General features: G+C 31.3%; 1 long non-coding RNA gene across 1 annotated transcript in view; it reads right to left on the bottom strand.

Moving 5' to 3' along the window:
* LOC143056388 (uncharacterized) overlaps window positions 1-21,757 on the bottom strand; it is a 72,505-nt gene that overhangs the window by 22,756 nt on the left and 27,992 nt on the right. The gene's annotated exons all lie outside the window — the stretch shown is intronic.

Raw genomic sequence — 21,757 nt, 5'->3', positions numbered from 1 at the left:
TAATGAAAAAGGCCCCGATATGACAATGTAAAACAATTCAAACGTGAAAACTAACGGCCTTATGTATATAAAAAAAAATAGCGAAAAACAAATATGTAACACATAGACAAACCACAACCACTGAATTACATGCTCCTGACTTGGGACAGGCACATACATAAATAATTTGGCAGGGTTAAGTCATGTTTATAAAGGGTAAAGAAATAAAAACGTCAATTGGTCAGTCATACTGATACCCTAACATTAACTCATACCTTATTGCACTTTTAATATGAGTGATTTGTAAACTCTTTAAAATAAACCATATTTCACGGAAGAGACATATAACCATTTAACTGAAGATGTCTGTAGTCATCAACGTCTAATATTAGGTCGAATAGTTTTTCCAATAATGTTACCACAATGGTTATTTCCTATTGGCATTATCATAAAAATGGTCAATAGAAAATGTTAGTTGTTACAAAGTACCTACTATAGTGTTTTTTTAAGTATGCTTATAAACAGACAGACTTGACTAGTTTAAAGACAGTCAAATGATCACCTGATGTCTATAAGTGTAGACACGCAGTATGTCCATTATTTATCCGAAGACAGTGCAAAATTCATCTAGGTTAGGCTTTTTGCGGTTAAGATTTACAATATAGAATCACATGATTAAATCAACATTTTCATTACACAAAAATAAATATTGCAAATTCAATTTTCAAACAAAATTAATAAATTTAATGACATGAACGATATTAAGTAAACAATATGTTTTTGAGATTATAATTAGGAGTATATATCCTTGTATATGGGTTTATCTGATAATCTATTGTTTCACACGTAGGAGCACAAATTCAACAGATATATGCTAGTTATGTTTTAAGTTAACTTAAATTATGTATATTAAATCAAAATCCTTTTCAGTTATGTACATTGCCTCTGAATACAAATGTGATACAATATTGTTACTTCGAATTCGATTTGTTAAACTTTGCATCTAACGCCTTCATTTACACAGTTTTTGTTACATTTGTCTAAATCTAATTTAAAACATGAACAGAGAACTAATTCGTCTGACATTGAACATTATGATTTATTTCAGAAACCTACTTAGTATGTTTCAATCCAAGATTCCTCGTGTCTGTGATAAAAGCCTTGAAGTATAACTATGCTCTCTAAAGAAATCATGGTATTTCATCTATGGAATTCAATTTTTACTATTTATATATTGAACTGTGAAAAACTATGAAATAATGTTTGATATCGAATAACCTTGTAAGAATGCATCCTCAATAAAACGTTTAGACACAAAAATTGTCGATATTTCGTCAGCTACCGCAAGCACACAACCAGATATTTCTAACTCATCTGGATTCACTTGTCGCGTTAAAAATCACAGTCTCAGTCAGCGTTATACTATCATAACACATAAGCAATACAAAAATGGAGTTCAATCAACCTCGAGCTATCGACCTTACAATTGTCAAAACTTGCCGTCTATATATCTTCGATTAAACAAGAGAATTCATTTAAGCTTAAAATTATGGTATGGTTTTGGCTTACAGAATTCAGAATAATTGAAAAAAAATACAAAGAATTAAAGAAATATAGAAAATAAGCCATACTCGTGCTAAAATATAAACAATGGAAATCTTTCATAAAAATATTCAAATAAAAGATGCATAATAAAATGGAGCACAAAAATTAAAGCTATTACTTCCTCCAATCCTCCCCCGTCCCACATATTAGCCCTACTGAAGGTAAGACGAAGAATTTAAAAACGTGTAATTGTTCTTTTTATTTCAATTCCAGATCGTTGTCAGCAATTTTCTGTTATATTTTTTAATATTATAGTATTTGATTGAGTCGGTGTTGATGGCAGATGTTTGCAACTATGTGTAAAATATATTCAAATACAATCTAAAAATCTTGGCGATTTGAGCTCACACAATTATGCTGTATGCACTTGCCTATTGTTTCAGACAGTGTGTTTTTGACCTTTATAAAACAAAATAGCACTTTCGTTGCTGCTTAATACCACTAAAAATAAGAATTTGTAACATAAATAATCTACGGAATTGTTATGGAAATCAAGAATAAACCAAAATATTCCAATCAGCTCGGAAAACGGATATTTGTCTTTATTATTTATAACTTGTACTCAGAATGGACGATACATTAGGAAACATTTAGCATCCAAGTGACACGAAAAAACAACTTGTCTTCGTCTATATTGTTTGTAATAACAAAAGTTCTTCTCAAAAATTCAAAGTGTAGACAGATTATTCTATAAGACTTAACACTGGAATTGACACTCTATTCAAAAGCAAGGTTGAATATAATATTGCATTAAAATCCCAAGTGTATTAGTACTTACATGATATATAGAAATAGGAAGATGTGGTATGATTGCCAATATGACAATTATACACAAGAGACCAAATGAAACAGACATTAACAATTGTATACATATAGTTCATCGTACGGCCTTCAACAATGAACCCTTATGTATAATATTCAAAATTAATTTTGCCGTGCGGCGACATAAAATTTAATTGATGTTTCCTCTTTTCAAATGTACTACTAGTTATCACTAAGAATTTTCAACTGTAAGGTATAGACGGTCTTTCAAACTAAGTTAATTTAATCGCTACATAAGATTCCACCCGTCCTCTCATACGGGGCGGGACCCTTTTGAATATAAGAAAAACGTAAAATGTCAACGTAAAAATATTCAATATCAGCAGCAGTTATTTTTACAGGTTAAGTGAAAAGAAAAAGATATCGACTTTTTATCAATGATATTTGTACATGATTAGATTAATGTGATGGTTATTATATTGATTGCATGTTAATTTACATTATCGTTAAATAAATAATCATGGTAAACTATTTTAAGTTCAGAAAATAATGTGTATTAAACTACAAATGAGCTGTGAACTCACTGGACAAGTGATATCGTCATAAAACAGAAGTTTAAAAGTATGGGGGCAAAATTACCAGAAACTTTTTCTTTTAGTTTTCGAGAAAACAGACATTGTATTTGTCAAAATTTTTATGCAGGTTAACATTTTTTTCTGTAATACGTCTTGTAATTAGTTGTCAAATATACCAGGCTATTAATTTGATATGCCGGATGCGCGTTTCGTCTACATTATACTTATCAGTGACGCTCAGATCAAAATAGTAACAAAGTCATACAAGTACTACGTTGAAGAACATTGTTGATCCAAAATCCCAAAAAATATTGTGCCAAGTACGGTCAATAATATGTAAAATGTTTTCAAACTTGTCATGTATCTATCCAACGAAAACAAACTCTAAAAATAAGGACAATTACTGTCCGCCTCCCATACTTATATTTCGCTTATTGTTACTTATATTTGTTAACATCCTAGCTAGCCATTAGGTTGTTGGACTGTTGCATCTTTGTCAATCACACCACAAACTGTCATTTCAATTCATATGTTTGTATTTGTTGAACTAGCTTCAAAAGTAAAAGTTCAGAATTGATAAATTCAATACGCAAGCCAGTGAACTCAATTTTTGTAATCAAACGATTATCACAAATATGTCATGCATAATTAATTTTTGATTTGAGTAAATTCAATATGCGGCCGAACGAAGAAACTGTACCAATACTTATTAAAAAATATTTTGAAAATACGTCCATAACATAATTCGAATGTTTACACTTGTTTGTTGCTGCAGTCCATGTTTTGACCTTCACAATTGTTACATAATTTTTCTTCATCCCAATGAAAACATCTTATATTTAATATTCATTGCAAGATGGATCGTTGATAAATAGTATCGTATAGAAAAATAAATAATTTGTATTATGAAAAAGCCTACGATTTTAACGGAAATCAAAAGACAGATAAATTATTCCAATCATCCAGTACATTCTATCTTAATTATTCATTATTGTACTCTGAAAGGACGATAACTCAAACAATCAGTCAAAACATTTATCATAGAGATGACACAGATAACACAAATTGCCTTCATTTATATTGTATGTCAGAGCAATAATGTCTTACAAATAAACAAAGCGCACATTTATATTGTATGTCAGAGCAATAATGTCTTACAAATAAACAAAGCGCACATTTATATTGTATGTCAGAGCAATAATGTCATTTATATTGTATGTCAGAGCAATAATGTCTTACAAATAAACAAAGCGCATGTTTATATTGTATGTCAGAGCAATAATGTCATTTATATTGTATGTCAGAGCAGTAATGTCATTTATATTGTATGTCAGAGCAATAATGTCTTACAAATAAACAAAGCGCACATTTATATTGTATGTCAGAGCAATAATGTCATTTATATTGTATGTCAGAGCAATAATGTCTTACAAATAAACAAAACGCAGATGGAGTATTAATCAAAGTGAATGTCAATGACTATAAATCGAACATTAACCGTAGAGTTGACCTTTTTTCATTCAAAACTGCTGTTATAAATTATATTGCATTCTAATCCCAAATGAATAAGTCGTTATTCAACGTTTGATAGTGAATCACAATTTTTTTTAAAAGTTTAGCAAAAAGCATTTATAAAGTTGTATTTTCATATTCGGATGAAAGAACGTTTTGTGTAATTTGAAGGAAGTTTGATGTTTTGTAAATACATTGTAACATACATGTATATATTTCTTATTTCAAAGTTCAACAATTTTAATGTTTTTGATATCATACATTAGATGCAACGGTATCGTTGACAAACGACGACTACTGACCAAAGATTAGAGAACTAGAATTTTCGTTGTTCGTACCCTAATTGAAATATGACATTACGTCATTAGTTGGTATTCAATTATTTGTGGCGTTGTTAGCCAATCATTGCGTGCTGGTGTTCGTTTATTAAAATATTACCCAACAATCTTAGATGTTGAAACGACTAGTTTTAAATTATTGGTTGTGGCTTTATTTTCATTGGGTTGAAAGTTATTGGTTAGTTCACTGATCTAACACCATATCACTTATTTTCAATGATTTTAAATTTAGTACTTGGTAACCTACACAGCTACTTTTGCATAGGTACTATTTCTGTACTAAAAATATGCAGTACTTGAAATTTACTTTTAATATTTAGTACTATTTCTTTACTTTAAAATTATGGTAATATTTAGGTACTTGTATTTTACAGTACTTGATTTGCACTAAATATTTTTGTACAGAAATAATACAATATTCCATGTTTGAAAATCATAACTTTGACAGATTTGAAATAGAAAAATCTAACAAAATCCTGAAAATGTAACGGTAGTTACCAAAAATCTGAAGTACCTAAATTTCAAGAACAAATACAGTACTGTTAAGTGTAGGTACCTAAATATTACCATAACTTTGTAGTAACACAATATTGCTGAAGATTAAAAGTAAATTTACAGTACTACAAATTTTTAGTACAGAAATAGTACCTTTGCAAAAGTAGCTGTGTAAGATGAGCGATATAAACAATGTTATTACGAATGTAAATATTTTTTTAGTCGGTTGATTACTTTATAAGTTCTTGTTGGTTAACTTGTAATGTTTTAAACATATTCATATTTAAAAAAAGGAAAATGTTTTCAACTAATCATTTATAATAATTGAATGATTACTTTTACTGATAAACAACATGTGTGTTGAAATCAATGTTTTGCATTGGAGGCGCGTAATTTAATTGATATTTTCAATTTATTTTACTGTGTTGTAAAAGAAAAATCCATTTGAATTATTCAAACTTCAAAAGGTCGTTCCACCCCAGGGTGAGTTTTCTCAGTGGATTTTACACAAAACTTTCGAATTTATTGTTTTGAAAAATGTCTTGAATGTGTTTTGTCAATTGATTTTGACGAGTCTTATGGAGACAACATGTTTATTTAAATACTTTATTATAAGTTTGGCACCTTAACTGAGATTTGTAAAGAAAGACATCACGAATTAAAGTATAATTGACACAAGAGACACTTCCATCCAAATGTTACAAGTAAGCTTTTATTTTATAATGAAGACTCCCAGTAACAGTGCCATTTAAAGTACCAAATGAAACATGCCTGCCTTTGTATTTGTCTGATTTAGATTCTCATTGCGGACGATACATGTATACTAGGAACGCTTGCTCCTTATGCTTAACATTTCTATGGTGTTTGTATTTGTCTGATTAAGATTCTCATTGCGGACGATACATGTACACTAGGAACGCTTATGCTTAACATTTCTATGGTGTTTGTATTTGTTAAGCATAAGGAGCAAGCGTTCCTAGTGTACATGTATCGTCCGCAATGAGAATCTTAATCAGACATATACAAACACCATAGAAATGTTAAGCATAAGGAGCAAGCGTTCCTAGTGTACATGTATCGTCCGCAATGAGAATCTTAATCAGACAAATACAAACACCATATTACAAGGAACGGTTGCTCCTTATGCTTAACATTTCTATGGTGTTTGTATTTGTCTGATTAAGATTCTCATTGCGGACGATACATGTACACTAGGAACGCTTGCTCCTTATGCTTAACATTTCTATGGTGTTTGTATTTGTCTGATTAAGATTCTCATTGCGGACGATACATGTACATTAGGAACGCTTGCTCCTTATGCTTAACATTTCTATGGTGTTTGTATTTGTCTGATAAAGATTCTCATTGCGGACGATACATGTACACTAGGAACGCTTGCTCCTTATGCTTAACAAATACAAACACCATAGAAATGTTAAGCATAAGGAGCAAGCGTTCCTAGTGTGCATGTATCGTCCGCAAGGAGAATCTTAATCAGACAAATACAAACACCATAGAAATGTTAAGCATAAGGAGCAAGCGTTCCTAGTGTACATGTATCGTCCGCAATGAGAATCTTAATCAGACAAATACAAACACCATAGAAATGTTAAGCATAAGGAGCAAGCGTTCCTTGTAATATGGTGTTTGTATTTGTCTGAATAAGATTCTCATTGCGGACGATACATGTACACTAGGAACGCTTGCTCCTTATGCTTAACATTTCTATGGTGTTTGTATATGTCTGATTAAGATTCTCATTGCGGACGATACATGTACACTAGGAACGCTTGCTCCTTATGCGTAACATTTCTATGGTGTTTGTATTTGTCTGATTTAGATTCTCATTGCGGACGATACATGTACACTAGAAACGCTTGCTCCTTATGCGTAACATCTCTATAGTGTTTGTATTTGTCTGATTTAGATTCTCATTGCGGACGATACATGTACACTAGAAACGCTTGCTCCTTATGCGTAACATTTCTATGGTGTTTGTATTTGTCTGATTTAGATTCTCATTGCGGACGATACATGTACACTAGAAACGCTTCCTCCTTATGCGTAACATTTCTATGGTGTTTGTATTTGTCTGATTTAGATTCTCATTGCGGACGATACATGTACACTAGAAACGCTTGCTCCTTATGCGTAACATTTCTAATGTGTTTGTATTTGTCTGATTTAGATTCTCATTGCGGACGATACATGTACACTAGAAACGCTTGCTCCTTATGCGTAACATTTCTAATGTGTTTGTATTTGTCTGATTTAGATTCTCATTGCGGACGATACATGTACACTAGAAACGCTTGCTCCTCATGCGTAACATTTCTATGGTGTTTGTATTTGTCTGATTTAGATTCTCATTGCGGACGATACATGTACACTAGAAACGTTTGCTCCTTATGCGTAACATTTCTATGGTGTTTGTATTTGTCTGATTTAGATTCTCATTGCGGACGATATATGTACACTAGAAACGCTTGCTCCTTATGCGTAACATTTCTATGGTGTTTGTATTTGTCTGATTTAGATTCTCATTGCGGACGATACATGTACACTAGAAACGTTTGCTCCTTATGCGTAACATTTCTATGGTGTTTGTATTTGTCTGATTTAGATTCTCATTGCGGACGATACATGTACACTAGAAACGCTTGTTCCTTATGCGTAACATTTCTATGGTGTTTGTATTTGTCTGATTTAGATTCTCATTGCGGACGATACATGTACACTAGAAACGCTTCCTCCTTATGCGTAACATTTCTATGGTGTTTGTATTTGTCTGATTTAGATTCTCATTGCGGACGATACATGTACACTAGAAACGCTTGCTCCTTATGCGTAACATTTCTATGGTGTTTGTATTTGTCTGATTTAGATTCTCATTGCGGACGATTCATGTACACTAGAAACGCTTGCTCCTTATGCGTAACATTTCTAACGTAACGGTACCCAAATTGCACCGAGTACCCAAATTGCACCTATTTAGCAAAACTAGCAGCGAAAATCTTACAAGATTTCATAGAGACTAAACAATTTGTATTTTTATGATTTGATACTAAGCACATCTTTCAACATAGGTAAAACTATTTAGATATGCACAAAACGTTCACAGTATTTATCAACAGATGAAGTATTTACTGAAAAAGCAAAATGTACTGAAACGTCGCCATGCGACGTCATCAAAACGTCATCTTTTTAAAATGAGCAAATACAATATGTTACAAGTATCCATTTAAAAAATAATGAAGAGTAAGCATGGACTAATATCCAATTGTTCAAAATATTTGAAGAAATTAAACAAAAGCTCTGTTATTAGACTTTTGACGATGTGAATTTAAGCATGGATGCAATTTGGGTACTTCTCATTTCAGAATCATTGATGGTTTGGAGGTCAGTTTAGACCAATTTTTCTATGATTCCATATGGAATAAAAATCAAATTGGTGTACCTTTATAATAAAGAAGGATACGGCTACAAAATAAACACAGAATGGACATTTTTGTCTTTATCATAAATAAACGTAGATGAAAAAACTGTCAAAATAGGTGCAATTTGGGTACCGTCACGTTATGGTGTTTGTTCTTTTGTGTATTTCACATATAACAAACACCTATATAATTTTTTAGATTCGAGCGTCACTGATGAGTCTTTTGTAGACGAAACGCGCGTCTGGCGTATATACAAAATTTAGTCCTGATATCTATGATGAGTTTATCTATATATAGATCACTAATGACTTAGACCTTCATTAAATGTCGTTTTCAATTCCTTGATCACGCAAGTTACGCAATTTGTGCTTTCTGTAGGACCGAACGATATATATTGGTCAAAGTGCTAGGAGACCTGTTCAGTCTATTGGCACTAATGGTATTAGTCCCTTTTGTTTTAAAGTCATTGTTATTTCAGTTTAATTTGTGTATCTACTCCATCATGGTCTACACAATGTCTGACATTATCTTTGACAGAATCAATTAGGAATTGTGTTTCATTGGCTTTAGACTGAACGTATTATATCGTCTGTTTCATACAATGATTATATGTAATGTTTTAACGTGACAATTCAGAATTATTTCATGTTGAAATGTTGAAGTTAAAAGGTTACGCATGCTAGGAAGTTATTCTAAAAATGAAAAATAAATAATGTAAACGTTTACAACACTTGTGGTGTCGTCTGCCCGAAGAAATAATTCGCCAAACAGTGCCTGGTTTGTGACAGTTTCTGCAAAAAGCATACAAACATACAAATCTAAATTATAAAGCTTCAAATTTATATAGAATCTGATTGTTGACATAATTAATAGTTATATATAATGTCAGTGAAAAAAGTGTAAGTAGTAATTTTCAAATATATATTTAAAAAGGAACGATTTAATTCAATTTCAATTATGATCATTAATTTTGTTTTGTCACTGAAAGCTCAGAACAAGTATATATTCACAAAATGGGAAGCAGAATGGTATGAAGCCTTCTTTTGATAATTTATGACATTTCCATAGCAAGGACATTAAGTTGTATTTCTTCTAGACTATATTTAAGTTATGTTTAGTAATGAAAACATCGGTAATTGACTACTGTTTTCTCTATCAAACCCTGAATAACCATGTAAATGCAAATCTATTATATTTGTAGCAATTATGTAATAAGTAATTATGTCGGATTTCATGGTGTAGTTTTTTTTCTCGTAAACAAGTGAGAGGTTATGAAGTATATCTTCTTGAGAACTGTACTAAAGAATATGAATTACCTAAATCATATCTGATTGCTATAATACAATTAATCTATTATTGAATGAAATTATTTCGCATATTCAATTGATCAAAATTTTCTTATACTTAGAAATAGCATAGAAACCTAATATTGAACAAAAACACATTTTTAGTTGATATGCAACATCTGCATCTCATATCAAGACCAATTGAGTGAAATTTCTTAAGATGGATATATTATTGATAAAACCAACATGTTTAATATAGGTATTAAATTGAAAATGGAAATAGGAAATGTGTCAAAGAGACAACAACCTGATCAAGGAACACAACACAGACGAAGGCCACCAATGGGTCTTCAATACAGCCAGAAATTCCTGCACCTGGAGGCGTGCTTCAACTGATCACTTAGCAAAAAAGGTATACGTCTTAGTGATAATGAACATAATAATAAACTCCGAAATATATAACAGAAACTATGAGGCATATCAGTAAATGTCCTAAAAAACGGCTTCCAAAAACTACATAAACACAAAATAAAGGACATACAGAGTTAACAGAAGACCTCTATCTCTTTAAAAAAAATGTGGTATAACTGCCAAAACATACAACTCTTCACCACAGAGACCACAGACATTAACAAGAATAGATCTCCGTACGACTTTCAGAAATGAGCAGATTCAAAACCTCATACCCAGCTATAAAAGGCCTCTAAATGACAAATGTAAAACGATTCCAACAAGAAAACTAACGGCCTAGTTTAAAGAGTCTAAACTAAGCATGTCTTTCGTATCAAGCTAATCCTCAATTCTTACGTTTGCAAATCATTTCAAATAGTTTCTTTGAGAATGGTGATATGTGATTTGTGAATCGCCCTGACATGCTGCCAGTAATATTTCATTGATGCAAATATCAACTGAAATATTTTAAAATTCTATTATCGTTTGACATTTATTTTGTTCTGCACCGTCAAGAGAATTTTCGTTAAAGTAATTTGACATTTATGCTTTTCTGCATTGACAGGGAATTTGTGTTGTAATAATTTGACATTTCTACTGTGTACAGCACCAATATAAAATGTCGCCGTTGAATTTATCGCCGCTCACCAATTAATTTACCATATTACCTTGTGAGTCAATGATTTGTATAAACTATTCGTTGAATAGTTTATATCGTAAGGGGGTAATTCTCAGTTAATTCTGCGAAAATGTCAAAAAGTAAAAATATCTTATCCAAACGATAACGTTGAGTTCCCTGCTAATCTATAATAATGTATTTTTCAAAAAAGTACTGTTGCCTTTATATGTAAAAGTTTTTTGCTAGAGATACAAGCGATTTTAACATTGCCATGTAAGCGGGAGGTTTGCATAGCCGTAAAACCAGGTTCTATTTACCATTTTTCCTAGAAATGTTCGGAACCAAGTCAAAAATAAGACAGCTGTTAACAAGCTGTTGATATGAATGGATTGATACTCCACAGTCAGTATTCCATAGGCTACCCGATTTGCATTCTGACTGGGTGTACCTAGACAAAGCATAATTCTTACGGAACCTCCTCAAATCATTATTATAACTATGAAAGCAGTGACGGTGTGATTAATATGGCGGTGAGACTGTTTTTTGCATTCGTTACTTATTTCTCAATCTTTATTTATTTATTTTGCACATATATATAATTTTTTAGAAAGAAATTGGCTTGAATTAATTTACCACAATCTATACTTTTCATGTTCAACCATTTCCAGTAATTAAAAGTATCTTCAACCGCCACTAAGTTAACATAATTATTTAATAAACTAACGAAAATCATTGAGTAGAAGCAATCATCGTTGTATAAGGTCTACTTTCTTGTCATTCTCAAACAATTTTTTAAACTGTTCACTTAATGTATAATTAATTACATGCCAATAAAGGACATTTCTTCTTTACATTGAGTTTTGATCATTTACAAAACTGTTAAAAAGATTGATATTCTGACTCGGTTATGGATAATAAATTATTTGCGCTTGTAATATCAATTTATAAAATGTACTGATGTTACTAAACCAGCTTTATTGGTTATTCTAAAAACAAAATGAATTCACAAATGCACATGATCGAATTCAGTAAATCCACGTTATTGAAACTCTATTGGATAATTGTCTCATTTGGGAATCAAAACAATTCTCCTTATTTTACATGATCAAACAGGTTCAATTAATTTTCTAGCAAAATGGAATCTCCAATTTCTCATACTGTGTGTAACTTTTTGTTTGCCTGGCAATTGGAGAAAGAATTTATAGTTTTCAAAAAGGTTTTGATAATAATTAAAAGTGTCAAGTCATGTTCATAGAGGGTAAAGAAATAAAAACGTCAATTGAAGCAGTCATATTGATACCCTCATATTAACTCGTACATCAGTGTCATTTTGCTTTTATTGCCTGTTCTGGATCCGATTCTGACTTCTTTTAAACTGGTTTTTTTTAAATAGTTTTTAATCACATTGTTTTTTTTCTTATTGACATTATCATAAAAATGGGGCCAATAGAAAATGTAAGTTGTTACAAAGTACCTACTATAGTGTTTTTTGTCAATTTCCTAATAAAGTATGCTTATAAACATGTTATAAAGACAGACTTGACTAGTCAAATAATCACCTGATGTCTATGAATGTTATTAAGACGCATTATGTCCACTATTTATCCGAAGACTGTGTTACATCTAGGTAAGGCTTTTTGCGGTTAAAATTTGCTATATAGAATTGCATAATTCATTCAATATTTGTATTACACAAAACGAAATATTGCAAATTCAATTTTCGAACAAACTTTATAAATTTAACGACATGATTAATATTTATATTTAGTAAATAATAGGTTTTTGAGCTTATAATTAGGGGTAAATATCCTAGTATATGGGATTATCTGATAATCTCGAATTGTTTCACTCGTAGAAGCACAAATCCAACAGATATATGCTAGTTATGTTTTAAAAGAGGGACGAACGATACCAGAGGTACAGTCAAATACATAAATCGAAAATAAACTTACAACGACATGGCTAAAAATGAAAAGGACAAACAGACAAACAATATTACACATGACACAACATAGAAAACTTAAGAATACACAATACGAACCCCAATAAAAAAACTAGGTGTGATCTCAGGTACTCCGAAAGGGTTAGTTTCCTTAAATTATGTCTGCTAATTCAAATTCCTTTTCAGTTATGTACATTGCAAATAATGACAACTGTGATTCAATATTGTAACTTTTCAGTCGTTTTGTAAAACTTTCTTCGAACGCCTTCAATTGCACAGTTTTTGTTAAATAAAATTACTTAAAAACATGTTTTTCCAGTCTGACGTCCTGATTTTGACTTTGAACACTGTGGTGTATTTCTGAAACTTACTTAGTCTGTTAAAATTCAAGATTTCTCGGGCCTGTGATAAAAGCCTTGAAGGATAACAATGCTCTCCTAAGAAATCATGGTATTTCAACTATCGAATTTAATTCTTCCTATTGATATATTGAATTTTGATGAACTTTGGAATATTGATTGATATCGAATAACCTTGTCAGAGTTCATCTTCAATAAAACGTTTAGATGTCTGATATCAAAAACAAATGTCGATATTTCATCAGATACCGCAAGCACGCAACCATATATCTTAACTCATCGGGAATCACTTGTCGCGTTAAAAAGCACAGTCTCAGTCAGCGTAATACGATCATAACACATAAGAAATACAAAAATGGAGTTCAATCAACCTCGAGCTATCGACCTTACAAGTGTAAAAACTTGCCGTCTATATATCTTCGATTATACAAGAGAATTCATTTACGCTTAACAGTATGGTATGGTTTTGGCTTACAGAATTAAGAATAATTGAAAAAAATACAAAGAATAGAGTAAAATGAGCTCAAATAGAGAAAATAAGACATATGTGTTTTAAAATCTAAGCAATGGAAATCTTTCATAAAAAATATTGCTCGTAGAAAAGATGCATGATAATATGGAGCACACAAAATAAAGCTATTATTTCCTCCAATCCTCCTCCTTCCACATATTAGCCCTACTGAACGTAAGACGAAGGATTTAAAAACGCGTAATTGTTCTTTTTATTTCAATTCCAGATCGTTGTCAGCAATTTTCTGTTATATTTTTTAGTAGTATAGTATTTAATTGAGTCGGTGTTGATGGCAGATATTTTTTGCAACTATGTGTAAAATATATTCAAATACAATCTAAAAATCTTGTCGATTTGAGCTGACACAATTATACTGCATACACTTGCCTATTGTTACAGACAGTGTGTTTTTACCTTTATAAAACAAAATAGCACATTCGTTGAGGCTTAATATCACTAAAAAGAGGAAAGAATTTGTAACATAAATAATCTATGGAATTGTTACGGAAATCAAGAATAAACCAAAATATTCCAATCAGCTCGGAAAACGGATATTTGTCTTTATTATTTATAAGTTGTACTCAGAATGGACGATAAATTAGGAAACATTTAGCATCAAAGTGACACGAAAAAACAACTTGTCTTTGTCTATAGTGTTTGTAATAACAAAAGTTCCTCTCAAAAATTCAAAGTCTAGACAGATTATTCTATAGGACTTAACACTGGAATTGACACCCTATTCAAAAGCAAGGTTGAATAAAATATTTTATTACATTGGTTGCAATGAATTACATTGATTTCCCAGTCAAATAAAAACCGATAATTTCACATGTGAATTAATGTGTTGTTCGGTCACTCGTTGAATATTTTTCTTTATTTGAATTCTTTGATTAGTTATTCTATAAGCATTAAAATCCCAACTGTATTAGTACTCATATGATATATATAAATAAGAAGATATGGTATGATTTCCAATAAAACAACTATACACAAGAGACCAAGTGACACATAAATCAACACCAATAGTTTACCGTATGGCCTTCAACAATGAATCCTCCATGTATAATATTCAAAATTAATTTTGCCGAGCGGCGACATAAAATTTAATGGATGTGTCCTCTTTTCAAATGTACTACTAATTATCACTAAGAATTTTCAACTATAAAGTATAGACTGTCTTTCAAACTATTTTTATTTAATCGCCACATAAGATTCACCCGTCCTCTCATACGGGGTGGGGCCCTTTTGAATATAAGAAAAACGTAAAATGTCAACGTTAAAATATTCAATATCAGCAGCGGTTATTTTTACAGGTTAACTGAAAAGAAAAAGATATCGACTTTTTATCACTGATATTTGTACATGATTAGATTAATGTGATGGTTGTCATATTGATTTCATGTTAATTTACCTCCTCGTTAAATAAATAATCACGGTAAACTATTTTACGTTTAGAAAATAATGTGTATTAAAAGACAAGTGAGTCGTGAACCAACTGGACAAGTTATATCGTCATAAGACAGAAATTTAAATGTATGAGAGCAAAGTTACCAGAGAAAACATTTATCTCTTTTAAGTAGAATATTTTTTTCATTTAGTGTTCGAGAAAACAAACATTGTTTTTGTCATAGTTCGTATGCAGGTTAAAACTGTTTCTGTAATACGTCTTGTAATCAGTTGTCAAAGGTACCAGGCTAATAATTTCATATGCCAGACGCCCGTTGCGTCTACATTAGACTTTTCAGTGACGCTCAGATCAACATAGTAAAAAGTCATACAAGTATTACTTTTGAGCCAAAATTCCAAAAAATTGTGCCAAATACGGTCAATAATATGTAACATGTTTTCAAACTTGTCATTCATCTATCTATCGAAAACAAACTCCAAAAATAAGGACAATTTCTGTCCGCCTCCCATACTTATATTTCGCTTATTTGTTAATAACCTAGCTAGCCATTTGGTTGTTGGATTAATACATCATTGTCAATCAGACCACAAACTGTTATTTCAATTCATATGGTGGTATGTGTTGAACGCTGCTTCAAAACTAAAAGTTCAAACTTGATAAATTCAATAAGCAAGCCAGTGAACTCAATTTTTGTATTCAAACGATTATCACAAATATGTCATGCATAATTAATTTTTGATTTGAATGAATGCGGCAAAAAGAAGAAACTGTACCCATACATATCAAAAAATATATATTAAAAACTATGTTCGTAAAATAATCTCCAATGTTGATACTTGTGTATACACCTTATCAATATTGGTCCGCCATTACTGGATATCACACAGGTTCCCATAAAATTTTGACGTCATAAAACAAAATATCTGACGCCACACTGGAAAAGTAATTGTTGTATGCGTCAAAAGTTCAAGCGGCCGGGTCACCCGGGCTTAGCGATAAGGTGTATTGTTGCAGACTATGTTTCGACCTTCACAATTGTTACATAATTTTTCTTCATCCCATTAAAAACATTTAATATTTGGTACGCATTATTTGATAACTGGTATTGTAGAGAAACATAAATAAATCTTAAAAACCTACAATTTTGACGGAAATCAAAAGACAGATAAATTATTCCCATCAGCCAGCACATCCTATCTTAATAATTTATTATCTAGACTCAGAAAGGACGATAACTCAGACAATCAGTCGAAACATTTATCATAGAGATGACAAGGATAATACAAATTGCCTTCATTTGCATTGTATTTCAGAGCAATAATGTCTTACAAATAAACAAAGCGCAGATGAAATATTAATCAACATGAATGCTATTGACTATGAATCGAACATTAATCGTGGAATTGACCTTTTTCCATCAAAAATGCCATTATAAATAATACTTCATTCTACTCCCAAGTAAATGGGTCTTTATGTAACGTGTGGTAGTTTATCATAAATGTACATAAAGATAAGCACAACAAATTGATAAAGTTGTAATTTCATATTCTGATGAATAACGGTTTTGTGGGATTCACAGAAAGCTGATGTTTACTAAATACATTGTTACATAAATATTTCATTTTCCAACAGTTCATAAATTATTATGTTAACAATAGTATAAATAAGATGCTTAAAAAAAACGACAAGTACTCATCAAAGATTATAGAAATAAAATGTGAAAATCTAGCAAAGGATTCTTCTCAAATCTGAACAGGGTCGTCTTGTATTGGGGGTTAGGTATTAACAATTAGCCATTTCAAAATATAAAGGACTATTGATAATTTCGTTGTTCGTACACTAAAATGAAAATATCGCACATTGGTTGGTATTCAATTATTTGTGGCGTTGTTAGCCAATCACAGCGATTTGGTGTACCCTTTCAAAAATATTACACAGAATTGTAAAGAAGGAATGTTCATTTACTTTTATTGAGTATTTTTTTTTCCTATTGAGTGTTATGATTTTGTCTCAATAACTAACACCATATTCTTTTTATCAATTATCTTGAAATATGTATTTGATTTTTCAAGGTGAGCAAAAGAAAACATTTGTAGTATGTTTTTTTCTTAAAACTCAAGTCAATTGACTTTTTATTTCTTGTCGGTTAACTACTGATATCTTAAACATACTAAAAGAAGGAGAACAATTTCATCTAATTATTTATTATAATTGAATGATTACTCCGGCAGGTATCTTTTTTGCTGATAAATCCCGCATGTGTGTTCAAATGAATTCTCCCCATTGCTGACATGTAATTTAATTGATACGTCCACTTTCTTTTGGTGTGTTTTAACCGTAATGAGTCAAAGCAGCACTGGCGAATCTACTGAAAACAACATGCATGTATAACAGGTGACGCTTGCTCATGATAAAAAACAAAGACGTTCATATATAATGGTTTGACACTCATTAATTTTTATGTCCAATTCCCTTAACAAGTAGTTTACATAATTTTTGTAATTGTTATTGGTAATGATAGCAGCATCTGTTTAAGGTTACGCATGCACATCAGTCATTTTAGAATTAGAAAATAAATATTAAATACGTTTAAAAAAACATGACACTGCCGTCTGCCCAAATTAATTCTGACAGATTTTTTAAAAGAAATGCAAACATGAAATTCTGAATTATAATGATTTAAATGTATACAGTCTCATTTTTGAGTCATAGTTATATATTGTCGGATTGACATGAGTCGAAGTTATATATTGTCGGATTGACATGAGTCGTAGTTATATATTGTCGGATTGACATGAGTCGTAGTTATATATTGTCGGATTGACATGAGTCGTAGTTATATATTGTCGGATTGACATGAGTCGTAGTTATATATTGCAGGATTGATATGAGTCGTAGTTATATATTGTCGGTTAAATAAGGGAATATTCAACCAGGGAGAATTAATTTATTCTGACTTCTGATTATTAATGGTGTTCTGCCACTGAAAGCTCGGAATAAGTATGAATTCATAGCATGAGAGCAGAATGGCATGAGGTCGACCTTTGATTCTTAGCGGCATTTCCATATTAAGGACAATATGTCGTAGTTCTTCTACATTATATTGTTTGAATGGTGATTTAAACATCGGTTTCTCTATCAAGCACTTAATAATGAAGTTAACTCGAATTTATTATATCCTAGTATCGATGATGAGTTTATTTATATCAGTAACAATTACGTAATAAGTAAACAGGTCAGATTTTCATGGTGTAATTTCTTTTCTCGTAAACGAAAGAAAGGTTATGACGTTTGTCTTCTTCAGAACTGTACTAAAGAATATTAATTACCTAAATCATATCTATCCTACCAACATTCTCGTATTGTATGAAATTATTTCGCATATTCAATATATCAACAGCTTTGTATTTTAAATATTCAGAAAGAGCATAGAAAATTGTTATTAAACAAAAACACATTTAAGTTGATATGCAATATCGGCATCTACTTAATATTTAGATCAATCAAGTGAAACTTCTTACGATAGACATATTCGTGATAAAAGCCGAATGTTTGATAAATTTATTCTTGTTTTAGACGTTAGAAATGAAAAAAGACAGTAAAATTGTTACCGTTTATGTTATTTTCAATGATGTGTATGTCAATAAACATCTTTAAAAACGGCTACCAAAACGACACGAACAAAAATCCATAAGGACATGCAGAGTTTACAGAAGGCCTCTTTCTCTATTAAAGAAAACATGATTGCTGATGAGACACTCCTTCACAAGAGACCTAATGACACAGACATAAACATCAAAAGATCACCGTACGACCACCTTCAATAATGAGAAATTCCATACCGCATATTAAAGGCCTCAAGATGACAAATGTAAAACAATTCAAACGAGAAAACTAACGGCCTATCTTAGAAAGTCAAAACAAAACATATCTTTCGAATTAAACTGATCCTCAATTCATTCGTTTGCAAATCATTTTAAATATTCCACATTCCAAACTAAGAGACAAATTGAAAGAGTTGGTATTGCTTTGCTTCTTGTCTTAGGGAGGGATAAATCGTACTTTGTAAAGGATCACTCTGATTCAAACAAAAAATTCTCTGAAACTGATATTATCAAGATGCTTGATTTCTTGATTGACAACATATTTGTTACGTTCGGAGGACGTGTTTTTCAACAGACTGTCGGCATTCCAATGGAAACAAACTGTGCCCTCTACTTGCCGACTTGTTATTTTTTATTATTATGAGGCAGGAACTTCTTAAGAAGAAAGATAAGAAGTTAGCAATATCCTTTAACTCTACTTCCGCTATATAGATGATGTTCTTTCACTAAATAATTCAACATTTGGTGACTGTCGAACGCATCTATCCCATCGAGCTAGAGATAAAGGATACTACAGATACAGTTAAGTCGGCCTCATATCTTGCCTTACATTTAGCAAATTGACATTGAGGGTCGGTTGAAAGCAAAACTTTACGACAAAAGAGATGATTTCAGCTTTCCAATTGTGAACTTTCCATTTCTAAGTAACAACATTCCGAATACGAATACGAATATTTTATTCTCATAAACATACATAGTTACAGAGAAATTAGTAACGTATTATTATAATAAATAATAAATTATAATACAATAATTATAGTGCATGCGTAAATAAATATGGAAAAAGACAGTTCATTTAATTGTGTATGTTAAACACAATTTAACTAACCAGGAGGGACGACAATTGATAATACATGTTTAATGAATCTTGCTAGTTTTTCTAATACAATAATATCAGTTGATGAGAATAACTGATTTTATTCCAGCAGCACCTGCATACGGGGTATATATCTCCCAATTGATAAGATATTCCCGTGCTTGCATTTCCTATCATGATTTTCTTGATAGAGGGTTGCTACTCACAAGGAAGCTATTAAACCAAGAGTTCCAAATGGTGAAGTTGAAATCATCCCTTCGTAAATTTTACGGACGCCGCCCCAAGTTGGTTGACCGTTATGGAATAACCGTTTCACAAATGATATCGGATATGTTCCTTACGTTGTAACTACAATCCCCTTCCGTTTGATGAATGTGACCTACCGAATTAGACTATTTACCGAATTTGTTATCACATAAGCAACACGACGGTTGCCACATGTGAAGCAGGATCTGCTTACCCTTCCGGAGCACCTGAGATCACCCCTAGTTTTTTTGTGGGGTTTGTGTTGTTTATTCTTTAGTTTTCTATGTTGGGTCATGTCTGCTGTTGTTTGTTTGTCTTTTTTATTTTTAGCCATGGCGTTGTCAGTTTGTTTTAGATTTATGAGTTTGACTGTCCTTTTGGTATCTTTCGTCCTTCTTTTTTAAATAGTTACTATGAGATTGATGGTATGTGATTTGCCAATCGCCCTGTCGAGCTGCCAGTAATATTCCATGGAGTTAATGCAGAAATAAGCAGACATACTTTAATATTCTATTATCGTTTGACAGGAGAATTTGAGTTATAATAATTTGACATTTCTGCTGTGTACAGCATCAATATTAAATGTCGCCGTTAAGTTTATCACAGTAAACCAATTAATTTACCATATTTCTTTGTGCGTCAATGAAATTTATAAACTATTCTAAGAATAGTTTATATCGGCGTCTCAGTTTAATCTGCGATTATGTCAAAAATTGAAAAATACCTTACTTCATTTTTATTTTATAATAATGCATTTTTCTCAAAACTTCCTAATCTTTTCTAATTTTAAGGGGGTATCACCGTAATTTGTATATTTTTTGCCAACGACTTTTCTTTTATTTGTCAACAAACAAATCCGTCTAGTTTTAAAGAGTTACCTTGTAATTCGAAAGGGATATTTAAGTAGATAACACACTACAGTCTGAAACACACTGTACGTAAAAGAAGAGGGACGAAAGATACCAAAGGGACAGTCAAACTCATAAATCTAAAACAAACTTATTTTTTTTATATATACTTTTATTTACAATATATGAAAAATCTTATATCTCATTAATGTTATGATTCAATATAAATAACAATATTCAACGACTCAATTTTTAACATTAACACAAGGGAATGTAAACTATTAGACGGAAATTGCTAGTAGCAATTGCTAATACGTCTTTAATACAGATGAACAACAATATATCAAGAGGCAAATCGAAAACCATTCGATTAAAAAAACCGTCTAACTAAAAAAAACCTCAACAATTTATAAGTAAACAATATAAAAAAAAATACGTTTAGGTAAACCAATAATTGAAAAAAATAAAAAGTAAAATCACAAAAATACTAAACTCAGAGGAAAATCAATTCGGAAAGTCCATAATCACATGGCAAAATCAAATAACAAAACGCATCAAAAACGAATGGACAAGAAAATTTCAATAACAATGCAATCACATATTTAAGTATTTATGGACACTAAACGTAGATTTTAACATGAATATGACAAAGATAGAGAAAAACAAAAATAACCCAACATTTGG

Source organism: Mytilus galloprovincialis, chromosome 13 (genome assembly GCF_965363235.1).
Source record: "Mytilus galloprovincialis chromosome 13, xbMytGall1.hap1.1, whole genome shotgun sequence".
Taxonomy (NCBI): domain Eukaryota; kingdom Metazoa; phylum Mollusca; class Bivalvia; order Mytilida; family Mytilidae; genus Mytilus; species Mytilus galloprovincialis.
Note: the sequence above shows the minus strand (reverse complement) of the source record. Positions and strands in the feature narration are given on the sequence as shown.